The sequence below is a fragment of the Henckelia pumila genome, chromosome 4 (assembly GCF_033568475.1).
Source record: "Henckelia pumila isolate YLH828 chromosome 4, ASM3356847v2, whole genome shotgun sequence".
NCBI lineage: Eukaryota > Viridiplantae > Streptophyta > Magnoliopsida > Lamiales > Gesneriaceae > Henckelia > Henckelia pumila.
This window is the reverse complement of record NC_133123.1, coordinates 198,508,264-198,525,456: the sequence shown is the minus strand read 5'-3', so window position 1 is coordinate 198,525,456 and position 17,193 is coordinate 198,508,264. Positions and strand designations below refer to the sequence as shown.

Genomic DNA, 17,193 nt, shown 5'->3' with positions numbered 1-17,193 from the left:
TATGATGAGTCTTTCGAGATCTTTTCTGATCATAAGAGTCTTAAGTACTTGTTTTCACAGGCAGAGCTGAATATGAGACAGAGAAAATGGTTAGATCTGTTGAAAGATTTTGACTGCGAAATCAAGTATTATCCCGGGAAGTCGAATGCAGTTGCAGATGCCTTGAGCCAAAAGCTTTGTTCTTTATCTCTTTCTACTATCGGTGTTTCTCAGTTGATCGAGAATTGTTGCACTTCTGGTTTAGAGTTTGAAATAGATAGGAAGACTATCAGAGTATTTGCTATTCAAGCCAAGCCAGAGTTGTTTGTTGCGATCAGAGAAGCACAGAAGTCTGAGCCGACATTCAGGTTTTAGTAGAGAAAGTCAGATCTGGGCATCAGTCTGAATTCCAGTTTAGAGATGGCGTCTTGTTTGTGAATAACCGTCTTGTTGTGCCAGATATTGCGGAGTTGAGACAGCGTATTATCCGAGAGGCTCATTGCAGTCGGTTCAGTATTCATCCTGGAGGTCGTAAGATGTACAACGATCTGAAGAGTCAGTTCTGGTGGAAGAGAATGAAGAGCGACGTAGCGAGGTTTGTATCTCGGTGTTTGAACTGCCAGCAAGTAAAAGCAGAGCGGAAGCGACCAGGAGGTCTTTTGCTCAGCTTATCTGTTCCTGAATGGAAATGGGATCACATTTCTATGGATTTTGTCACGAAGCTACCACGATCCGTTCGAGGATGCGATGCTATTTGGGTAGTGATCGACCGATTGACAAAGTCTGCTTGTTTTATTCCGTACAGGATGACGTATCGTCATGATCAGATGGCTGAGCTTTATGTTAGCAATGTTGTGAGATTGCATGGGGTGCCGAAGTCGATCGTGTCAGACAGAGACCCTAGATTTACTTCGCACTTCTGGCATAGTTTGCAAGAGGCACTTGGTACTCGATTGCACCTGAGTACAGCTTATCATCCTCAGACAGATGGACAGTCAGAGCGGACTATCCAGACGTTAGAGGATATGCTGCGAGCGGTAGTGCTAGACTTTGGCACTAGTTGGCAGGATTCTTTGCCTCTTGTCGAGTTTTCTTACAACAACAGCTTTCAAGCGAGTATCGGTATGACGCCTTTTGAGGCTTTGTACGGCCAGAAGTGCCGATCTCCGCTGTTTTGGGATGACTTGTCCGAGTCACCAGATTTGGGACCGGAGATGCTTAGAGATATGGCAGAGCAGGTTAAGATCATTCAGACCAGAATGAAGTCGGCTCAAGATAGACAGGCGAAGTATGCGAACGACAGACGTAGACCTCTGAGTTTTGAGCAGGGAGACCGTGTTTTTCTTAAGATTTCTTCGTTCAGAGGCACTGTCAGATTCGTTAAGAGAGGGAAGTTATCTTCGAGATTAATCGGGCCGTACGAGATTCTCGAGAAGATAGGCGATCTATCATACAGACTTGCACTTACTTCGTCTTTATCTGGTATTCACGACGTTTTTCACGTCTCTTTGCTGCAAAAGTATCATCCAGATCCTTCACATATCCTTCATCCTAACGAAGCCGAGTTAGACGAGACTCTGATCTATTTTGAACGACCGATTCAGATCCTTGATCGGAAAGAAAAGCAACTCAGAACCAAGTTGATTCCGTTAGTGAAAGTGCAGTGGAGCCATCACGGAGTCGAGGAAGCAACTTGGGAGACAGAGTCTGACATGAGACAGCGTTTTCCAGAGTTATTCAGATGACGTGAGTTCTTCTTACTGTCTTTAGTTCTTTATTCTATCTTTTCTTAGTGGGGGAGAATTGTAACGCCCCGTTTTTATCTTAAATGAGTTTATTTGAGTTAATCAGAGATTACAGAGTTCTCGAGCCGGTTTGATTTTGATCAGGGTCCTTTTTGCAAATTTTGGAAATTTCAGGGACTAAATCGCAAATATTGATTTTTATATATTATCTACACTTTGATTTGATTGGATAAATCTTCTCCTTCTTCCTCATTGCACGCCTCATCCATTAGAGCCGCCCCCTTCTCATTCCAAGCTTTGGGATTTCAGTCCGAGCTCGATCCGTCCGTTGGAAATTATTTCTGAAGGCAGATTAGCGATCACTGCTGCGAGAGCTTTGTTCTATTGTAAGTTTTTCTACGATCAGATACATTCTAGTTTTTGGATGTTGTTAGAATCATTCTAGATTCGAGTATGTTGTTCTCTACAGTGTTCTGATCGTTTATTATCTGTCGGTTTTGAAATAGAGCGACGTTCGGAATTGTTATGATTTTTGGAAGCCATTTTCGAAAGTTTGAGCTTTGAGATTTGTTGGGATTGCCTTGTTGTTGTGGTATTAACATTGTTATGAGATTATATCGCTATTGAACTGCTGTCTGCGTTGTCGGTTTGTTCAGTTATAGCCGTTATGCCGCCGGTTTGAGTTTTAGAGATTTGAACCGTTTTTGGGTTGTTGGACTTTTGCTTGAGTTGAACATTGTTGTTGATCACTTTTTGTCTCCGTACAGATTCGTTTGGAGTTTGTGAAGCCAGTGTTAATCAGCCTTTTGATCGTCAAGAGATTGGACGAAGAACGGTAAAGAGATTCGCCTTGAACCGTTGTTGTTGTTTAGATTGGTTAGACTTTGATACAATCTTTTGTTGTAGCTTTCCAGAAGTTGGAACTACTGCATTGAAAGGTAAAAGCAGTCATCGTAGCGGGATAGCATACTCGGGACTGTTGGTTCTCGAGTTTCCCTTTTTAAATCACATATTGCATCGATACTTGTTCTAGGATGTGGAACTTGTATTTTGTTGATTGATTGAGTTTTGTTATGTGGCTTATGTTTATGTTTCTGTTATGCATTCATCTTGAGCCTACTTTGATTTCAGCGGGCAGAACCGCCCTTTTTGTTTAGACGTTTGGGAACTATGATTGAGTGGCCTAGGTTGTAGTATTTCGCCTAGTGCTAGCATACTCGTTATGGTTGCTCAAAGTCTAGAGGAGTGGGATACGTGGCACCACCTCGATTGGGAGAGTCAGTGGGTTTTTACGTGATCTCATCCTCGGGATCCCAAAAGCAGAGCAGTACTCCCTTGTTTATCAGAATTGATATCCTGGTTTTAAAGACATGCATATCATTAGCTTCGACTTGAATATGTTGTTTGATAGCATGTTGTATATTCATTACTTGTTATGTTGTTTTTACTGGGAATGTCATTCTCACCGGTTTATCCGGCTGTTTCTTTGTTTTGTATGTGTACTTGGCAACAGGTGGGGCAGGACCAAGTCAGCGAAGGCCTGGTTAGCAACAAGAGGGAGAGTTAGTAGTGAGACTCGGTTTAGAAGTCGTGTCAACATGTATACCTAGTTGTATTTGAACATGTTTAGATATCGAACTTCGTTATGTTATTGTATTGTTTATGCGAGCAGTGTTGAAAGTTTGTCGTTACAAATCCAATACTTTTGAGCGGTGGTGTAATCCTAGAATTTCATGTATTAGATGGAGAACTTATGATTGTAATGCATGATAAAATGTTTTTGGTTTTGGACTTAAGTTTCTGCATGAATTCTGCTGTTTTTACTCTGTTTTTGTCACCGCTCGATCCGCAAGATCTTGCGGATAGAGCGAGGGCAAGCTGTTCTGTCCTCTATTTCTTTTTTTTTTGTGGCTCGCTTGATCTGCAAGATCTTGCGGATCGAGCGAGGGCTGAGTATTCCGGGCAGTAACTTTGGTAAAAGTTTCTCGCTCGATCCGCAAGATCATGCAGATCGAGCGAGGCACTATTTTAAAAAAAAAAAAAAATTCTTTTAATTTCTTTAACCTTTGGTTATTGTTTGTTTTAGTGCTGTTTAATCCCAAGATTAGATGTTTAGAATCGAGGTCTCACACTTTGACTTGGTTGGTTCCTTCGTGGCATATCTCCAATTTGTCCCAAATCTCTTTTGCGGAGGAGCACATCGAGATCCGGTTGTACTCGTTCATATCTAAGGAACAATGCAAAATATTCATAGCTTTAGCATTTTGAGATATCAATTTCATATCCTCCTTTGAAAAGTCGTCCATTCCCTTAGGAATTTTGACTCCCTCAACCTCTTTCATAGGTATGTAGGGACCTTTCACAGTTACTTTCCAAAGGTCATAGTCTACAGATTAGATATATAGGAACATTCGATTTTTCCAATATCCGTAGTTTATGCCGTTGAAAAGAGGAGGACGATTGGTTGATTGCCCTTGAGCATAATCGCTAGCTAGATTTGCAATAGAGCCTTTTTGAAAGTATTTTGTAAAAAGGTAGCTCTGATACCACTTGTTAGAACCTAATTGGGGGGGGGGGGATTTAGGTTCTATAGGCAACTTTAGCAATTTAATGCGATTATGCTAGTACGCAAGCGGAAGACTTAAAGCAATCAAATATAAGTGTGGTAAATAAATGCGTAATGTAAATAAAGCAGTAAAATGGATAAGAGATGTTTATGAAAGTTCGACGATAAATCGTCTACGTCTCCCCTTCTTGGTTAAGATCGATTAACCAAGGATCCACTAGCACTTCAAACGTCTTGGCCTTGATGGCTCCAAGGATAGCCGTACAATTCAACACGATCACCGCGCCGATACAACTCGAACACTTGGCCTTAAGGGCTCCAAGGATAGACTCAACAACAATTACACACTCGGACTTCACACTCGAGAGAACAACGAAAGCTCAACAACTCACAAACAATTTTTACAATCAACTCTCTAATTGAAAGAAATATGTATGAAACTCTTGAATGAACCCTTGAGAAGTAGAGGAGAGTATTGCTTGAGTTGTGTTTGAAATGGCCTTGGAATGCATATATTTATAGCTGAAAATTTGGGCAGGTTCGTTGCGTCCGTTCTGGCCTTTGTTGTGTCCGTTTGACGCACATTTAATTCTTCCGGCATTGGTGACGAACGTTGCGTCCGTTCGTAGGTTCCTTGCGTCCGTTCGGCGCAATGTAGCTTTGGTCTGGCGAATTTCTTCCTCAAAAATTGGATCATGTTTTTGGCAAGAACGTTGCGTACGTTCCGGTTCGTTGCAGGCTGCGCGACAAACTTCAAAAATACATATTTCACAATATACCCGTCGGATCGACTTGAAATTTGGACAGTAGTTTTAGAACATTCTGAATTTCATTGTGAATGATGAAGATCAGATTTGGATGCCTCAAACAATTCCAATATTTTTCTGAATTTACTTCATTGTATTTTTTCTTCTTGTTCTGCGCGGCACTTTTGAAAAATTTATTTCTCAAGATCTAGCCATTGGATTGAGCTGAGATTTGAACCGTAGCTTTTGGAAACCTAAAATTTAATATGACTGGTGGAGATCGGAATTGGATGACTATAAAATGTTCAGTATGTTTCGCAATGTTTCTACTCCATGGTTTGTTCAATTCCATCGATAGAATATACCCGCACATGAATTTGATAAAAATCTAATCTGCAAAGTCTCACTTTAAACGATTAGAAATAATAACCTAGTTTTGTAATTATCAAAACAAGATAAGTTATCACATTAAAAATATTAATTTCGTTTAAGAGATTTGTATGCGTTTAAGGCGTAACACATTCCGTCGTGAACTAATTCCCTTATCTAGAAGTCGACGTAATGATATCAAAAATCACGTTTAGGAATTTTTTATATGATAATTATTATTTGAATTCCTCGTTTAATTTATTTGTATTTTTCTAATTTATTACTTTCAACTCTACTGGCCATAGGTTGATGATTTATGTGTTTAAGTTCATCACTCAGAAAAGAAATTATAAACAAGACATATAAAAACATATCTTTAGTGATTATATTGCTGGAAGGCGTTTAACGCTATCGAAGCCTTAAGAATTTTGTGCCTTTCATATTATCAATATTAGATTGTTAATAGGAATATTGTGATATACGTTAGATAATTAATATCAGTCATCACTTGGAAAAGTGGATAGATAATAATTGAATTCTAGGATAATAAATTGAAGAGTTCATAATATACATAGTAAATTAAACATGGTAAAATATTTAACGAAGTCACACCTCTAGAATTATCTCATTTATTTATTGTCGTTATTAATTTAATATTTGATTTGGAGATAATATTTTTAGTAATACAAAAACTTGAAATTTCGTAGCTTTAAATAGGATTAATTCAGGTTAGTTACAAATATTCAGTGTATGTATGCAGTATATGCGCAAAATCCAAAGCTTCGATTCATTGCTCTTTGATCCAAAGATAGAAAAGACTGTTAAAGCATTAAGAAAAGCCAGGAGAGAATAATTGAGAAGAATGGCTGAAGATCAGAACAGGGATGGAGGGGATGCTACTGGCCCAGTACCAATAAGAGATAACTTTAGGCCTGTAATAAATACAAATTACTCCGAAATTGCTAGACAGGCCACAACTGCGAACAATTTCGAGTTGAAGCCTGCATTTATAAATATGGTGCAACAGAACCAATTCCGAGGATCGGGAGCTGAAGTTTCTAATCTACATCTGCGAACATTCCAAGAGATCGCAGATACAATCAAGATGCATGGTGTTACTAAAGACACCATCTGAAACGACTCGATCCTACTACTACTAATTTTTTAAAAAATAAATAAATATTTGATATATTATGTATATAAAAAATCGTATATATATATGTATATTAAAATTAAATAAATTCATAAATTCTTTTAAACTTAAATAAATTTCCATAAAAACATTCTACATAAAATTCCATAATTTTTGCATGCAAATAAAATGTATTAAAATAAACATAATCTCATGCATTAAAATATTAAAACTCAACCTCTCCTAAAAATCTACACATCCATAAAATCATGAAATATGTTGTTCAACAAAATCACTAAAATATAACTTGAGCGTAGGTCACGGGATAGCCGATCGTCGGGAGCTCAAACGTCCTCACGGCCAGTCGGGGCTAAGTTCTCTACGTCATAATCTATCTGCTCACCCACATCATTTAAGTCTAGTGACCCTAGAGGCTCAACACGTTCTATCTCATATTAACAACATGCTTAAATTTTATGCAGCATATAATACATGCATCATACATAATAAATAATTTATATACATGCATGTCCTTAAAATTCATAATTCATGATCATCACATAAACATATCGTACATACTCTTAACATAACATATTCATCATGCATCATATTTAGGGCATATCATAACTTAAAATCTCTGAAGATTATATCCATATTGTGTGACGTGTCATGTCGATTGATCAATCTAAAACAAACGTAAGTGGCGATGGGATCTCGACCTCTTGGCCCCTTCACCAGGCTGACCCTGGACCTGTAGGCAAATCATAATCATAGTCGTATGGAAAGGCAATCGGGCCCCAATATCTTGATCCATAGTCCCGTGTCATATGGAAAGGTCTCCGGGCCTAAGCATCCCATCTCCAATTCCGTAGGTTGTCACACATCCACTTCAACTCCCTTAAAAATATTTTTCATGCCCAACATCACATGTATACATATATCATCATGCACATACATACAAATTCTTCATAATATTTTTTTTATAAAATATTGCCTGTAAATATATATTTAATTAATTAATAATACAGATTTAAAAATAATACTTTTTCATACTTAAGATATTCAGAGCCGACCTCTCTTAGTACGGTATGGTTCGGGGACAAACCAGGCGAAAGCTGGTGGGCATGTGACGCTCGAGGCTGAAGAGAGCGAGGAGTGATCGCCGGTGCCAACAGGTTGCACAAAAAATGAAGCGGCTCCTGGTAGGCTTCTAGGCAAAGGAAGACATGAATGAACCGATCTCATGCCGGAATGAGAGAGATTCTCATACTGTGGAGGTATAAGACTTCATAGTTGAGAAAAGCTTAAAATATTTCATATGTACTACTCATAACAAGAAGGTGCATCTTCTTTTCGGGAGCTCATCATATAAAAACTCCAAAGTTAAGCGTGCTTGACTTGGGAAAAATTTTGGATGGGTGACCCCCTGGAAATTTTCTCAGGGTGTGTGTGAGTGAGGACATAAGTACGCTGGAAAGACTCGTCTTGATACAGTGGGACGTTACACCATCCGGTTAAGACTGTTCCCTCTTAGGGACAGTGCAAGAAGCTGGCTGCAATCTCTTCCTCTGGGTAGCATCACTACATGGAAAGACATGACTTCCAAATTTCTAACAAAATACTTCCCACCTGTAAAGTCTGCTCAACTAAAGATTGAGATCACCACCTTCCGTCAACAAGAATCGGAATAGTTGTATGAGGCATGAGAGTGCTATAAGGAATTGCTAAGGAGATGCTCAACTCATAATTTCCAAGATTGGGGGCAAATTGAGTTATTCTACAATGGGTTGAATGGGCCAACAAGGATGTCAGTGGATGCCGCAGCTGGTGGCTCTGTTTTCTCTAAATACCCAGAAGATGCATACGACATGCTCGATAAAATGACTATAAACAGCTATTAGTGGCCAAGTGATTGATTACAAGTCAGAAAACCTGCTGGAATTCACGAGGTGGACACATTCACCTCATTGTCTGCACAAATGATAATTATATCTTCACATGTAGCCGCAATGAATAAAGGGAACCAAGTGACAGAATCTGCAGCAGTGGCTACTTAGAAAGAACTTGGCCGCAGAAGTAGGAACTATTGAGCAAGCTCAATATGTCAATAACAGAAATTTCAAAAGTTATAGAGGTAACCCTCTTCCTAACCACTACCATTCTGGAGTGAGGAACCATGAAAATTTTTCCTGTGCTAATAACAAGAATGCTTTGAATCCTCCATAGGAGTTCAACACTCAAAGAGAAGAAGGAAATCCTTCCTTGGAAGACATGGTGAGCACTTTAATTACTGAATTGTCTAAGAGGATGGACCGGAGTGAATCACACATTTACAATCTTGAGACACACTTGACTAATGTGGGATCTTGTAACTTCTCGAAATTATCTTAATTTGAGATTATTTGAGAATGACATGATATTACGAGATTATGAAATTTTGAGGATTGAATTGGAAGTTTTAACTTTGAGCCGGGACCAAATTTCAATCACTAAAGAGTTCAGGATCTATATTGCAAAGTCTTTATTTAAAAATACTTTTGGCTTGATATTTATAGTAGATAGCGTGTATGTGTGTATCTATCACCTTTTCTTCTTCTCCAAGTCGTGTCCCTCTATTTCTCCATTGAAGTTCTTTCTCCAAGCTTCTATTTTTCGTGATCCATCCGGTAGATTTCAGATTTTATCGTATATTCACGATCACCGCTGCGAGGGCTTCATTATGCCGTAATTTTTATTCTGATATCTTATACTTTGATTTTTGGATGTTGTTGGAATCGGATTTTTATTGGATATATGTGTTATTGAGACACCTGTACTAGTATATCTAAGACGGATCAAAAAAATAGCAGCGTTTGAATTTGTTATAAATTTATGAAGTTATTTCGAATTTGTCAAATTATGGGATTTCTAATTTGGACGTGTTCTTGACGAGATTTTGATGATTTGATGAAGTTATGAGTTGTATTCAATAGATATGATGATATTTGTTGATTTTCGGTAGGTCGAATATTAGTCGTTATGCCGCCGGTTCGAGAATTGTTGAGTTTTGGAAGTTTTTTGGAGTTTGAATTGTATTGAGTTGGATGATTGCTTTTGAGCATTTTTACATCTCCTTACAAATTTTTTTGAGGGCTGACAGACTCAGATTATTCAGAAATCAAATCGATCAGAGTTGATCAAGATTGGTAACGATATTTAACTTGATTGGGATGTTACAACCCACCCCGATTAGGAGAGTAGGTGGTGTTGTTGTGTTTTATTCTCCCATGGGATCCTTATAGCCAAGATTCAGATGGAATCCAAGATTTGATAGCCCTAATTTTATTGAGCATGAATTTCATTTGAGCATCAATAATTTTAGATTATTTATGATAGATTATTGATTGATTTGAAATTCTTAAATGTTTATTTATGCTCTTGTCGTTCATACTGAGTTTATTCTCACCGGTTTTTTGGTTGTTACTTTGTCTTGTGTTTATGCATTTCAACTGGTGGTTCAGGGTCGAGCTTTAAAGGACCTTGAGGGATATGGATTGAGAGTAGAAGTGGAGCTCGGGTTTAGCAGTCAAGTTGTGTTGAACTCATTTTGAATAATCTTTAACATTTTTATTTGTTGGACATGTTGTATTTTCTCCACGTTTTAATGTTGTTTGAACTCATTTGATTGTAGGATTTGATTGTCGTATCGAGATAGTGTCATTCCGGGATTTCAAAGCCAAAATCAAAAAAGAAAGAAGAAAATTTCTTGGGGCCGCCGGAGCAGCGCAGCCGCGCCGCCCGAAGGGCGTGGGTGCGCTGGAGGTCAATATATTTTTTTTTTTAAAAAAAATTTAGTCCGGTTTGGTTGCTTGTTGAGTTATAGATCAAACCGGGGGCATCCACATTAGGTGGTATCAGAGCATTAAGATTATTGGATTGAGTTAAAATTTTGTGAGAAGGGTAGATCGAGTCCGCTTGATTTTATTTTTTCGCATGAGATTGATTTCATTTTTTGAGTAAATGAATTTCATGCTAGCATGCTTTAAGATTATATGATTAATTGCTTATTACCTGTAAAGCATGCGATATTTGAAAATCGAATATGACTAATGGCTTATTACTTGTAAAGCATGTGATATTTGAAAAGCGAATCAGACCAATTCATGACAAGAATTTGAGAGATCTTTAGATTGATGAGAAGAGATTGATTGATATGGAGATGATGATTATGATATCTTGATTTTATTTGTATGATCTCTTATATATCAGATATGCCTCCTCGTAGAGCCAAAAATAGGCCTTCGACAGATGAATCCCTCAAACCGAGAAAGGCAGTGCCGCCATTGAGCCTATGGATGTTTCTCCTACACTGATGGAGGTGTTGTAGAAAAGATTTCAATATTTCAATCCCACAACTTTGAAAGGGACAGAAAATGCCATTGAATGTGAGAGTTGGATCAAAGACATTGAGCAACTATTCGAGTCTCTGGATTACTATGATGATCGTAGGATCAAATTGATCGTGCATCAACTTCTTGATGTCGCTAAGAGATGGTGGGTCATGGCTAAGAAATCTTTGGAGAATCAATCGATTTTTATCAGAGTTTCTTCCCTACTTCGTATAGAAAAGACAAGGGAGCCAAGTTTGCCAATCTGAGGCAAGGAAACTTGAATATCAAGGAATACGTTTAGAGTTTGTTGAGGTTTGCACCTCATGTAGCCAATGACAAAGAATCCAAGGACGATCAGTTCATTAATGGCCTTAATCCCAAGATTTTTTAATTTGGTGAATACTGGGAGACCAAGTACTTTTGCTGAGGCCCTTAACAGAGCTAAGGGAGCAGAGGATGGTCTGATGAGATAGAGAGGAGCCCAGTTTGTGCCTCAGCCACCGAGACAACCACACCTCAGCATCAGCCTCAGTCACAGTTTTAGCAACAAAACAGATTTGAGGGAGGTTGTAGCAGTGGTGCCAGAAGAGATCACTTCCGGCCAAAAGGCAAGCAATTTAAGAGGCAAGGTAGTAGCTCATCGAGTTCCAATGGACCAAGACAGTCTGGTTTGGTTCAGATTTTGGGATTCTCGAGTTTTCACTACAAAAAATTTTGGTTTCAACAACACGAGAAAGACAACGGTTTTTTTGAAAAACCGTTGTCTTTTGGCCTTTAACAACGGTTTTTACTAAAACCGTTGTTGTTGACCTTTTTTGAAGGAAAAAAAGACAACGGTTTTTAAAAAACCGTTGTCTTATATGTGTCAAAAACAACGGTTTTTTAAAACCGTTGTCTATGAGCGGGTTTTTTATGGCCTACGACAACGGTTTTTATTAATCGTTGTCTATGTGCGTGTTTTGGGAGCTCTACGACAACACTTTTCATAAACCGTTGTCTTATAATTTTTTTTTCATTTTTTTAAATAGAACATACATATACACATATATCTGGTGTACACGCTTATGCCTCAACAGAAGAATGAAAAAAACGAAAGAAAAGAGAAACCCAATCCCTAGCCCCAACCCGTCGCCCCTTTGACCCAGCTCAGCCCTAGTCGCCGATCGATTGCCATATTTTTCTGTTCTGCCTTGAGCTTTGCTTCGACTTTCACTGCTCATCGTCTTCTCTGTCGTGAACCAGGCGTATTACCTTCCTTCCGATAGTTCTACGTCGTGTGACTTCTATTACAGAGTTGGAAAATTTTTATGGGTAACAACTTCGCTTTTCTCTGTTTTTCCCCTTTTTTTTACTTCCAGCTGTTGTAAAACGTGCTCTATCTTCTCAGATCTGCGTTTTCAACTTAGAAATTTTGTACAGTTAAAGAGTTTGTTCTTCTCCGTATTTTCAGTTTGGTTTGCTTCCATATGTTGTAAAACGTAATCTAAGTTTTTAGATCTGTTTTTGGTTCTTTGTAAAGCGAGATTTATGTTTTTTGGTTTGTATTTTGTTTAAAACGGTTTTTGTTCCTCTGGTTTTCTTCCCTCTGTAAAATGTGATATATACTTTTAGATCTGCGATTTGTTTTGGTTAAACTGGAAAATTTTGTGCAGATTTGTCACTGTCGTTTTCCCCCTTTTCTCTGCTTCTACATACTGCGGTTCGCATCTATAGGTTTTTTTCCTTCTTGTTTGCTTCCACTTTACTCCCCCGATTTTAATGATACAAATTTAGACAAAATACATGTTCTGATTATTTTTGGTCATGTTAATTTTTTGATACCACACGCCTACATATATGTATGTGTATATACAAATTACACACATAAAACTGTAATTTGTGTGTTTATGCGTGAGACAGAGGTACAATGTGGAACAGTGGATAATCAAATTAACATAGAAGGGCAAGGAATATTTTTCACTTTAAATGCACATGGATTCTTAAATTTCTTACTGTTATATATATCTTTCCGTCACACAAAGTTTCCATTTTTTTGGGGTTTTTTTTCTTTATTTTCAACGGAAAATGCAATCCTCTGAGTCCTCTTATTCATATAATTTTTCTACTCGCTCAAAAAAAAAGGCCCATTAGTATATATTTTTTCTTAGTCTTATTAGCACGCCATAGAGATTCTCTCATATCTACAGTGAAGTTTTGGGGCATCAGTGAACTTGAGCTAGCGTTTTTCTTCAATTAGAAAATTCAATATTATAAACTTCTTGGAATCATCAAAGGTCAGTTTCTCAGGTCACTTTGATTTTGTTTTTTTGCATGGGCTTATGGGTTTTAATCTTTGCTCTGATTGGCAATGCGCTTTATTCTCCATCAACATATCTTTTCCCTTTTGTAATTGAGAAGATCGTTGAATTTGAGTTGACCAACAAATGATTTCAAGTTTGTTGTGTTCTCATTTTCGATGCCTTGGAAAAGAGCTGCTGTTTTATTGAACTTGAAGCATGCTTGGTTTATTTATTGGAATCATAGTCAACTATGAACGGAGATGAATCAGAGAGAAATATATTCGTTAGTTTAATTTTTTTTTCATTTGAGGTGCTGACACCACGTGCTTCTTTGGTTTGACACTAATTTTTGTTGGCTTATGCTTTTTTTTTTTATGGTGGAAGAAGAAAAAGAGAAAAATACCGGTGTTTTCTCATGGTCACTTGCTAATAATAATAGCATTGTCTTGTAATTTTTTTAAGGTATCTGTGTTCAAATATTACTACGATGACTTACAGCTTCTGATTAGTTCTGAAGTCATTTACATGTGTTACTATTGTAATTACAGGTAGTATCAACAATAATGTATCTAAAATCAACATTATCGTGGAATGTGGTGATTCCTGCTGTGAACCTGGATGCAAAAGGATTGATGCTTCGAAGGCTATAATCACTCGTCTCATAACTTAGTAGAACTCGAAGAGAAAGGAGAAAGAACTCTCCTCTTGGGAAGAAGATTTGAACAGGAGAGTGGGATAATTACTCTAGCCTCTTTCAGGTTTGATTGTGTGAACTGTGAATTTTTTCTTTTTCAGGAATTACTTGTTATTTGTTTGTAGTAATTTCATTCAATTTGGAAAGCGTCGCCTCGGGTGTTTGATTATGGAAATCTGACTGGGCTAGCGTATTTAGAATTTATGAATTTATCTGGGTTGAGCTGTGATGTGTTGTTGCCTAGAGCTTGGGAGTGCTTCTATTTCCCTGAGCTGACTTTCGAATTTTCAAGGGAAAATATGCACCAACGGTGAAATATCGATGCTTGTGAAAGGTAAATCTTTGTTTTCGTTTCTTTAAGTTAGGATATTTCCAAGTATCTGCACCAACAGCTTATAATTTTCCATTCGTGAATCTCTTCGATTTTCGGGCAGATTTCTTGTCGATTTCTATGGTTTCTGGTTGTGGGTAGATAGTGTTGGAGCTGAGAGACATTTTCAAACCATAGCTCAGTATTTCCGTTCTCATTCAGCCGCAACCAACCTTTCTCCGACGAGTTCGGTCGTGCCCTTGTATTCCGTTTCCAGCTTGTTTTAGCGTCTTCAATATATTCTTAAGCAGTTTTAACTATACAAAAAAATCCATTATTTTACATAATATACAAACAATATCATACCCTACAATAGGGAGAAGGAAGAACAGGAAGATGAAGTTCCAAGTAAGGCATGAGTGATTTATTGTCGCCTTTTGTTGTTCTTTTTGAGGATAACGCTGATGCTTTTTGGTGTTTTGAAATGCTTTTGAGGAGAATGGTATGTGTGCATATAAATTTGGGTTTAGCTGACCTTTTTAATTTGATTTGCTAAAACTCAATATCTCGAACTTATCAGCGTCAAAACTTTAAGATGGAAGGCCAACTGGTGTCATGAAGCAGTTGCAAGTACTCTGGCATGTATTAGAACTTATGGATAGGGAGATATTATCTCACCTAGCCAAAATAGTTGCTAAAAGTCTTCATTTTGCCTTCTGTATGCTGCTGGTTCTCTATTGCAGGGATTAACTAAAGCTCTTTGTATGTGGGAGGTTTGTGCTGTAAATTGATCTTCTGTTTTTAACCAATTTGTGACACAAATACTTTCTACTGAGCTAGTTCAATAATACATGCTCTAAATATTTTAGGTGCAGGCTAGTAACAGATATACCGGGAGGATCAGATGTCAGTGAAGGTATGTAATGAATTATTCTATGGATAGTACACTAACATTGAGAGCTTGTTGTTGGCACGAAGATTGTCTTCTGATCTTCGTTTATGAAGTCGCCTAGCATCGCGTCGAATGGGGAGGAGAAAAGAGAGAGTGAAGGAGTAGTGAGATCCACCAGATAAACCAGAAACTATCCGAATCCGTTTGATGATGCGTAATCGTCAGCAAATTTTGTTGGCTTCTTCTTCAATATTTCTAATACTGAAAACAGTTTGAGTTATCACAAATTCATTAACAAGGCAGTGATGCTGGCCGTGGATTTGATAATCTCATCTCTGGAAGCGGAGAGAATCGGCTACTTGGACGATCCGAATGTGCTGCCTTGTGTTGGTAGTGATGCTTATACTGCTTCGCCTGGTGGAGACCTCGCACTCCCTCTCGAAGGTATTCTTTTTTACAAATTTTGTTTTTTTTCTTTATGGGTTTATTACTCTTTAAACTCTTGTTAATTCAGTTTTTGTTTCTATATATTTGCCGAGTTTGTCTTTTCTAGTGTAAATACTGAATGGTTGTAAATTTACTCATTCTAGCTTATGAATCATCATCTGGTGGGTTAACATTTGTGCAGCAACACTATCCTATTATCAAAAACAGTGACTTTTTGTTCTAGTTGCAATCTGATATTGATACAATTTGATTTAATCTTAGAACTTTAGTTGATTAATCTATGCATGTGGGTTGTCGAGTGAGATTGATCTAGTGTATTACTTCTGTAGTTTTTGTTACTATATCCAATGGCTCGTGCAATAGGGCATGATGATTGAGTACGCCAAGAACCTGGCAAACTTTGCTGCTGCTATTGGAAAGAAGCATGCTATCATACTCTCCAGCTTGGACTTTGGGAGATGGAAAAACATCGACATGTCAAAGTATATAATGTAATTCATTTTTACATGAACATGTTGGAAAATCCTAGGTAAAGGTTAGCTTTAGAGTCCTTGTGCATATTCTGTTCGCAGTATTTTGTCTTGATTCTCTTGAGCTAAGTTAACTATGTTTTTCTCTGCTGAGGGAATGAGCTTGAAAGGATACCTACCTTCACATTTTATTCGTTGAATGACGTTCTTAGCTCGGAATTTAATTTCTTTTGGTGTTAGTAATGTTCAGTGAAATCATAATCAATCTGTTTAGCTGAAATATATAACAATATCAACGCCAATTCTTGTAGCATTTATTTATTTATTTAATTTATTTAAACTTATTTTTGAGTGATGTATCCTTTATTTAGAGTTACTCATTGTGTTGTGTGTTGTGCAAATGCAAGTGCTTTGAGCTATTTGAGTTATTTGTGTGCTACAAAGGCCGGGCCAAGATGCAGAATGAAGAGGGACAAAACATGGATCTGTATTCAGCTATGCTACGAATAGGCTCATCACTTCTAAGGATCATGCGTCTGTTCAAATCAATGTGAAGCATTTGGATGAGAATGGTCAATACACTGGGCAATTCTCCACCATTTCAGCTTATATGAAATGGGGTATTTCGATTTTTTAGAGTTGTATATAATTTGGGTGTTTTGATGTGTATTGAATTAGAATTATAATTTCGATTGATTTGTAATACTGGGAAATTGTTACTTTCGAGATTTTAAATTTTGATTGATATATAATATTGAAAATTTATATATTGATTTTAATTTTTTTTTGTTTTTTATATGGAAAAAGACAACGGATAAAATCCATTGTCGTAGGGGGTTTTAAACTGTTGTAACTGATGGTGTTATTAAAAGCACGCCCAACGACAACAGATTTTATCCGTTGTCTTTGCTTCCCTACGACAACGGATTTTATCTGTTGTCTTTTATATATCAAAGACAACGGATAAAATCCGTTGTCGTAGTGAAGCAAAGACAACGGATAAAATCCGTTGTCATTGGGCGTGCTTTTAACAACACCGTCAGTTACAACAGTTTAAGACCCCCTACGAAAACGGATAAAATCCGTTGTCGTTTGGCGTTTTTGTTGTAGTGTTTTTTTGTAATAGGTGTGGAGGAAGACAATCTAGTTTTCAATGCAGAGGAGTTACATGTAGTTTTAATTTGTTCCATCAGA

General features: G+C 37.5%; 1 long non-coding RNA gene across 6 annotated transcripts; it reads left to right on the top strand.

The window, feature by feature from the left end:
• The first annotated feature begins 11,996 nt into the window (after positions 1-11,996).
• LOC140863996 (uncharacterized) lies at positions 11,997-16,720 on the top strand. 6 transcript variants are annotated; one of them, XR_012144085.1, is made up of 7 exons: positions 11,997-12,218; positions 12,295-14,214; positions 14,771-14,963; positions 15,060-15,106; positions 15,196-15,526; positions 15,893-16,011; positions 16,407-16,720. It is a non-coding gene; the product is annotated as an uncharacterized lncRNA (long non-coding RNA). The 6 variants fall into 6 exon arrangements; XR_012144083.1 differs by having other exon boundaries at positions 14,315-14,963; XR_012144082.1 differs by having other exon boundaries at positions 12,295-14,692.
• Positions 16,721-17,193: the final 473 nt, after the last annotated feature.